The sequence below is a fragment of the Mesitornis unicolor genome, unplaced genomic scaffold (assembly GCF_000695765.1).
Source record: "Mesitornis unicolor isolate BGI_N332 unplaced genomic scaffold, ASM69576v1 scaffold8725, whole genome shotgun sequence".
NCBI lineage: Eukaryota > Metazoa > Chordata > Aves > Mesitornithiformes > Mesitornithidae > Mesitornis > Mesitornis unicolor.
The window spans coordinates 15640-24139 of NW_010187489.1; positions in this window are offsets into that span (position 1 = coordinate 15640).

Genomic DNA, 8500 nt, shown 5'->3' on the forward strand with positions numbered 1-8500 from the left:
GAGTGTTCTGTAAAGCATTACTACATTTAAGGCATATATCTCTTAAATAAAAAAAAGACCTAATCTCAGAAATGAATGGCAGAGTTCAGCCTGAAAATAAAAATGCATAGTTTAGTCCTCAAAGGTTAGGATATGATGAAGCCCTTGGTTCTTGGTTCTAATACTACAAGATAGTATCAATTACACATTATTTTATCACCTGAACTGAGCACACAGCATCCTGTAAAACTTCATCATTAAGTTACTCTCACATATTTTTCAGTCTTTTAACCTGTAGAGACTTACAAGATAACTTAAGAATTTATTTCATTTTTTGTATTGCAATAATTCCATTAAATTATTTGGATTCTCACAGTATGTGAGATTAAATTTGTTACACTGAGACCAGACATTCACATAAACACTTTCTAAAATGTACAATGAATCCATTAATATGTCTTTCCATATGGATGGTGACATGGGTATCTTTCATTCTGGGTGTGGTTTAAATGCTGATTTTGGTAAATATGCTGTGATTCCTTAGCATACTGAAGAGAATGTCATATGAGACAAAGTTTAACGTTGCCAAAATGATTCTTGTTCTGACCTACCCATAAGACATTCTGTAAAAATGAAAACTATATCCAGAGAGGAATTTCAATAGTTCATGGTCATAATGGAAAAAAGTATCAAGTGATGCTCTGCTGTTGTCTGTAGTGGGCCCAATACTACTATATTTTAATTAATTACACAAATGATTTAAAAGAGAAAAGACTTATTAAGTGAGATACTAAAAGTACATTTGAGGAAAGGAGTAGCATTCAAAATCATACTGAGAAAACTGAGATTTGTCCTGGAAAGTGCTATTCAGCAAGGACAAGTGGAAAGTATGACACTTAGGTGGAAATAACTAAATGTGCAAACACAGTATGGGTAACAGAAACCCGGGCATTGCTCTCTCACAAGGGAGTGGAAGGTTATCACAGTTCACAAACTGTATAGAAGTCAACACTGTCATGTTGCTACAGAAAAGGTGTCATCCTTCTGGGTTGCATAAACAAGAGGGCAGTCTGCAGCACTGATACAATTCATCATAGCTTAGTATTGGCAACGCTTCAATGCAAAAGACTTCAAGAAATACTGCAGACTGACTGTAGAGGAGCCGGGGGGGAGCAATTACAATGAGCAGATGGCTGAAAACAAGACCAATGAAGAAAGATAGAAGGAACTGGGGTTTCCTAGCTCAGAATAGAGAAGACTGAAAGCATAACTGGCTGTTGAAAAGAACTGAGTAACCTGTTTTTCTGCCTATAATGGAGAGACATCCATCACTGGCCCATAAACTAGACTACATTGTAAAGAGGATACAAATTAGATCCTGGGGAAAAAAAGTTTCTGAAGCCAAGGGAGAGGAAATCGCTGGAAAAGACTGTCTGGGGAGTCTGTGAGATCTATTGTTGCTGGCATTTAAGAACGGCACAGACAAACTTCTGTTACGTTTTCGTGCATATTTAGACTAGGGACATGGACTAATTGACCTACTGAGTCATTCAGCAATGTGAGTCTATGATTCTAATGACTGAAAGCATGGTTCTGGGAATACATAACATTTATAAATATGTAACACTTATCACCAGTCATTCTATAGAGATTTGATATATTTAAAATAATAATTGGAAGTAACCAATGTGTAAGGCATAAACAAAACTGAATTTAAATATAACATATTTCCCTGGAGTTTTCTAACAGATATGAGCAATTTTAATGAAAGAAAAAGGAACCTTGTTTATAGAAGTAACTTTAAGTGAATGACTATTAAATTTTTCTTTCTTAGGTTCCCAACTTTTGATAGGATGATTCCAGTAGTATTGCACAGTCCATTCTGCGGAACTATTGAAACAGGGTATGACCTGTAATGGCTGGCATGCATTTCTCTAGCTTTGGCTATCTACTTCTGAGCAAGTCATCTATATAGTCAGGGTAGCTGAAAAGGTAATTTCAGGGTATAGAATCACAGAATCATTAAGGTTGGAAGAGACCTCTAAGATCATGAAGTTCAACCATCAACCCAACACCACCATGCCCACTAAACCATGTTCTGAAGTGCCACATTCACACTTTTTTTGAACACCTCCAGGGATGGTGACTCCACCACCTACCTGGGCAGCCTGTTCCAGTGTTTGTCCACTCTTTCAGTAAAGAAATTTTTCCCAATATTCAATCTAACCCTGCTCTGGTGCAAGATGAGTCATCTCACTAAATATAGAAGTCTTCTTCAGTATGAGGTGAATCACACCTTAGAATTTCCTTTGCAAGTCCTTTGGCTTTGCAGCAGATCTATATACTAATCCAAAGGTAGATATCTGCATTCAGTTCAACTCCACATACTTAAGAAATAATAATCAGAAGTATAGATATCCTGGAATACATATAAATCAGATGAAACATAAATAATATTACACATATATGTATAACCTGCAAACCAACTGTGTGTTTTCTGCTGTTAGATGTGCTAAGAAGGTACTTCAACTAAAAATACCTTTAGAAATTAGAACAACTAATTTTTAGAAACAACAATTTTTAGAACAACAATTTTTAGAAATTAGAACAACTGTTCAATAAGTTGGGTATTCCTTTATGCATTAAAAAAAAATTTATTTAAATATATAATGTGGAGTTTCCTTTGGAAGAATACTGAAATTCTGCTTGAAAATTAAGAAGATTATTTACTTTGACACATATGAACAATTACAAAACTTCTTGAGCTTTTTTGAGACTTGGAATTAACCACCTCATGTATCTTGAGAAATTTGAGGAATACGAGACAAGGTTCGTAGGGTCTGCGATACTGGAAAACTGATTTTTGTGTTAATCAACTAAATGGTTGATCGATGAGGGCCTATGACCTCCAGGAACTGCAGCAGTGCTGTAGTCAGCTCCCAGCCTCCTGCCAGCATTTTGCCATGGCTGTACTGCTCTGGATTAAAACTCCAAACTTCCAAGCTTTCCAAATGGAACTAACCACCAGCTTCTCTGTCAAGGATCTGATATCCCACCCCAAAACTGGAAAGAAGACAAAAGACATACTGTGTTCATAATAATATCAAAACTTTCTGTAGAATTCATGTTAGGCATGACAAAGTTGATTTAAGTAGCCACAAAAAAGTAAAAAAATTAAAGCAATAAATTTTGCTGATAACTAACTTGTACTTAATTCTGTGAGAGGGATTCATTTGCAAACTGAAAACTACAGACTCAGTAAAAGGAGACAATACGGTAATTTAATACACCTGGGATTTTTTTTGACAGCATTAGCTTGAACACAAATGTTAAATTGCCACAAAGAAAAAGAGGAAGTCATGAATGCTCAGCTATAAAAAAGTCTCACATAAAGAAAAAAAGACTTTTAAGACATTAATAGTAGGCAGAAAAACAATGCTACAGACAAGTATTCAAGCATTGAGAGACATGAAAAGGACAAATTCTATTTAGGACACAGTCAGACTTTAAAAAATAAAGTGCAATAAGTCTGATAAGGTGGTTTTATTAAATGTGCAGAATAGGGATAAAATAGCTTCCAGATTTTTTTTTCCCTACTTAAACCTGAAGCCAGTGGAATTTCCTGAAGCGTAGTGTCTCTTAATTTTCACTACAATCTTAAAATGATTTGTTAAAATACAGTAATATGAAAAATTCTGGAATCAGAAATAACTTGTAGTAGCAATGAACATGCTTAGTTCATGTTTTATTCAGAAGATTACAATATAATATAACTTAATTTGAGTCTTTACATTTAAATCTGCTTGCAAAGTGGCCCTTGATATCTCCTAGATTTTGCAAAGGTGAGCCGACGTGTAATTAATCTAATCTGTGGTTAGTGAGACAGGTAACCATGTGTATAAGTTCTGTTTTCTTTGCATGAACCTAAAGGAATTTCCTAGTTTCCATTATCAGATGATTTTCATATCTGTTAAGTCCTAATTTGCTACTCAGTATTATTCCACTTCTTAGCTGCCATTATACCTGTCGTGATCTTTATCCTGAATAATTTCAGCCTTTACTTAACGTCCTTTGCTACTAGCTGTAATTACCAGCCAATACTCATGTAGCATGCCTATGGATGCACCAGATCCTGCGCTCTTGATACCCGTAGAGAGTTCATATGCTTTTGAAATATCAGCAGGTAAGGTTCCTATTTCTAGCTTCAAACTAGATATTAATCATTGGACTAACTTACAATATGTCTTCCTGATAACGAGCAGATCAAAGTTTATGATCCCTGCTCTACGTGCAAGGGCCATGCTCTGTTCAATATTGCAACTCTGTAAATCAGTCATTAGTGGCAGTGTTTGCTCGCTAGAGATAAACAGTTTCACTGGATCTCTGTATATAATTCTGTGAAATGAAGTTTCTGATATAACCAATGAATGATGAATCAAAGTGAACAATCACACTTTATATTTCCTAATAAAATCCAGTTATTACTTTCTTAGAGGTATATTATTCCTCTGATACAGACAGAGGAGACAGTTTGACTAAGCATGGAAATGATCTACAAGATGATAAAACTAAATCTTTGATAAATCCCAGATAGAAGATTGTAAACTCCTCGATAAGGCAAGACAGAAAATATTAGCAGTGAGGGGATACTTGCTGGACATATTTTATAGAGTTAGAGTTTCATTTATTTATCAAGCCCTGCATATTGTTTAACCATTCACACCAAAACTATGGAATGCAGAAACTGGATATAAGAAGTCCTCTGCCCGTTACTAGAAAATCACAGAATCACAGAATCACAGAACGTTAGGGATTGGAAGGGACCTCAAAAGATCATCTAGTCCAATCCCCCTGCCGGAGCAGGAACACCTAGATGAGGTTGCACAGGAAGGCGTCCAGGCGGGTTTGGAATGTCTCCAGAGAAGGAGACTCCACAACCTCTCTGGGCAGCCTGGTCCAGTGCTCTGTCACCCTCACTGAGAAGAAGTTTCTTCTCAAATTTAAGTGGAACCTCCTGCCCATTAAGTTCTTTAAGCTGTCATCTTTACATTGCATAACATAACTGAAAACCTTCCAGGGTCTGTCTCTATGCCATTAAGAATAAAAATCTTTAGGAGAAATGCTCAGAACTGAACTGATGCAGAGATAAATGCATACAGATATGTATCACTGCCTGTATACATGTGTGTGAGCATGTATGACATGTACTTAAACCTACTCTCTCTCGATACGTAAGGAAGGGCAATCAACCACGACTCCTGTCATATGTCACTTATATCAATTTCTTGGTACAGTAATCTGCATCAGGGAATAGATTGCAGTTGGGATTTCTAATACTTATATCTTAATTACATCTCTTACTAGATATGATTGCATTTTGTGTAACTTACATACTAGGCTACCAATGAGCATAGCAAATACAAACTCCCCTAGAATTTATAGTAGCAAAAGTTAGAGCAGGATTAAACTCACTTAACTCTAACCTTCTCTAAGTTAGGTATCTAGTCAAAGCTACCTCCCCAGTTGAGTTATAGTCAATAGGAGGAGCAGGCAGTGCTAGAAGGTAACTGCTAACCTTCCTGCTTTTACTGGTGCTAAAGAAACTTGTGATAAACTGTCTTGCAAGAAAACAACAGTTTTCCACTGGCCTAGATGACTATCATAATCTAAATGCTTGAACTTGAAATAGCTACAAGATAATTTGGGTTATTTACTATTTTTCTTATTATTCTTGAAGCTGGAAGAAAGCCTTATCCAAGACCTACTGATATGATAGGGAAAAGTTCATATTAATGTAAATGTATTTGAATTAATCTTCATGCACTGCAATATTGAAGACTCTTTCTTTTCCTCCTAAATTCATACTTTTTGCTGGTTTCCTGAAATTGAATCAAAATGAATGATACGTATCCTAACAGATATGTATATGGTTACATGTGTCTGAGTACCTGGCTACAAATACACACTCTGTTAATTTAAGAATATTTTGTATATCCATTTGTATATGTTATGTGTTCAATACTCATCTTGTAAAAGTAGCAGCCACTACTGTTGTGTTTCACGTGTTAACATAAAGGTTATAGTGGGATAAACATTAAAACTCTGTTTTCACTTGCTTATGATTTTCTGACTGCCAAAGAGATGGCTTTATCTAGACTTGTATAAATTAGGTACTTTCCTGTAAAGCTCCATTGAAGCTATTCACTAGTGAACACAATCCTAGTCTCTTTGCACTGGTCTTAATCTGCTCATAGAAGGAAAAGACAAATACATATTCATTTGCCTTTAAAAAGCCCCCAAACAATATTTCCTTTGGCCAAGAGCATATCTGAAATATTTTCATTCATTCTATTAAGGTTTTAAAAAAATGAATAGAAAAGGATGAATCCTTTTATTGATTCCACAGTATGGAATCTGTGAAAATTTTACTTTTTTAATGTGTTACTTACTATATTATGTCAACAAATCATAGTCAAAGCTATCTTTATTTTTGTGATATCTGATTAATTTTAAATTAATCTATCAAGACAGTCAATTTCTTTCCTTAGTTTAGGATGAAGGAAGAGTATAAAACGCCCTGATGTTAATATGTTGTTCAAATCATCACAACTGGATCAGTAAAAAGAAAACTGTCTAATTTAATGGTAAATCTCTTCAAAATAGGACTTCTGTTTCTGCTTTATTCACTTTAGTAACATTTGAGTATAGGAATATAGAAAGGCCTTGAAAACTACAGGTCTGCTAAAATGACATTTCAATCTCACCAAGAAGAGGTAGGTAATGGATAATATTGATATGTATGTTGTACATGCAATACATATGCTGAAAACAAAGAGTAGAAGGACTGGTAACCTCTCTATACAAGAATCTTTACCATGAAACCCTCCTTTCAACACCGTTAGCAGCATATTGCATAAGCAATATTTATTTTCAAAAATCTTGAGTACATCTTGCAGATTCCCCTGTAATCAGGAAACTGTATATTAAAAAAAAAGTAAATTCTAATTCTATTTTAACTGATCCAGACCCTGAGTTTACTTAGATAACCATACCGCTATTGGTCTAATGAATATTTAGTTTTATAATCTCTACAGGAATCCCATCTATCTTCTAGTCATTATGATAATTACATTACAAACTTGACATATGAGTTATTTCAGCATGGGCTTTGTATGAGGGCTCATAGTATCTGAACCACCCAAAGAGGAAAAACTGGTCTTGTGACACTGAAATTTAGTGAGTTTGCAGCTTAGATGTATGTGTTTTGGTTAGTTTTAATTTAACTAATATTATCTAACAATATTAATTAAGAAGGTGTAAAAATAATTCAGATATTTACTTAGAGGCCCTGGATGGGCCTGTACAGTAAGATCCACATTGCTGTAAGTATATGGCTCTCAGTATTTAATCTAAACGAAATAAAGCTGTCATGGTTCAGGCTACATGAAGTGCCATATCACATCTTCTTGCAATTAAAATTATATTTTAGGTTCATATTTCATTTTCTACTTCCTTTGGTCTGGCATGTAGTATAATACTACCCTTTTCCTGGTAGAAATGGTAGCTGAAACTGAACCAATACACCTAGAAAGGAGAAAAAAAAAAGAGCCAATATCTTGTCATTTCTCTTTCACTCTCCTCTTTTGATAGCCATCCACTGAAACAGAAGTAGCAGATTTTGAATAGCATAAATTAACTACATCACAAGACACCTAGTGAACAAAGAGAGGGAAAAAAAAAAAGAACAGGCGAGCATTTAAAAAAAGAACAGTTGGAGCATCTCTCCTGTGAAGACAGGCTGAGAAAGTTGGGGTTTTTCAGACTGGAGAAGAGAAGACTCTGGGGAGACATTATAGAAGCCTTCCAGTACCTGAAGGGGGCCTACAAAAATGATGGGGAGGGACTATTTACAAGGGCATGTAGTAATAGGCTGAGGGATAATGGCTTTAAACTGGAAGGGGGTAGATTTAGATTAGACATTAGGAAGGAATTCCTCCCTATGAAGGTGGTGAGGCACTGGAACAGGTTCCCCAGAGAAGCTGTGGATGCCCCCTTCCTGGAAGTGTTCAAGGCCAGGTCGGATGGGGCTTTGAGCAACCTGGTCTAGTCATAGGTGTTCCTGTCCATGGCAGCAGGGTTGGACTAGATGATCTTTAGGGTCCCTTGCTACCCAATCTATTCTATGATTAAGGTAACACTTCGTATTTTGTGTGAACACAGATGTGAGACATACTTTGGCAGAAAAAAGCAGAATGTGAATATTATGTAAGAATCACATTATAATGCTAATGTATGAATCAGGATCTATTTCCTTAGCATAAAGAACAAATTGCAACTGCATAACAAACTTAATTCTAGGGTTTCCAAATATGCAACACTTCCAAATTCCTCAGCATTTTTGCAATGGATGTAGGTTGCGAATAGTCTTGTGTGTTTACCATACAAGCTTCCACAAACATTTGGTAGACTTTTTGGTTGTTTGTCAACTATAGGGATAGGAACTATACTACAGATGTTGCAG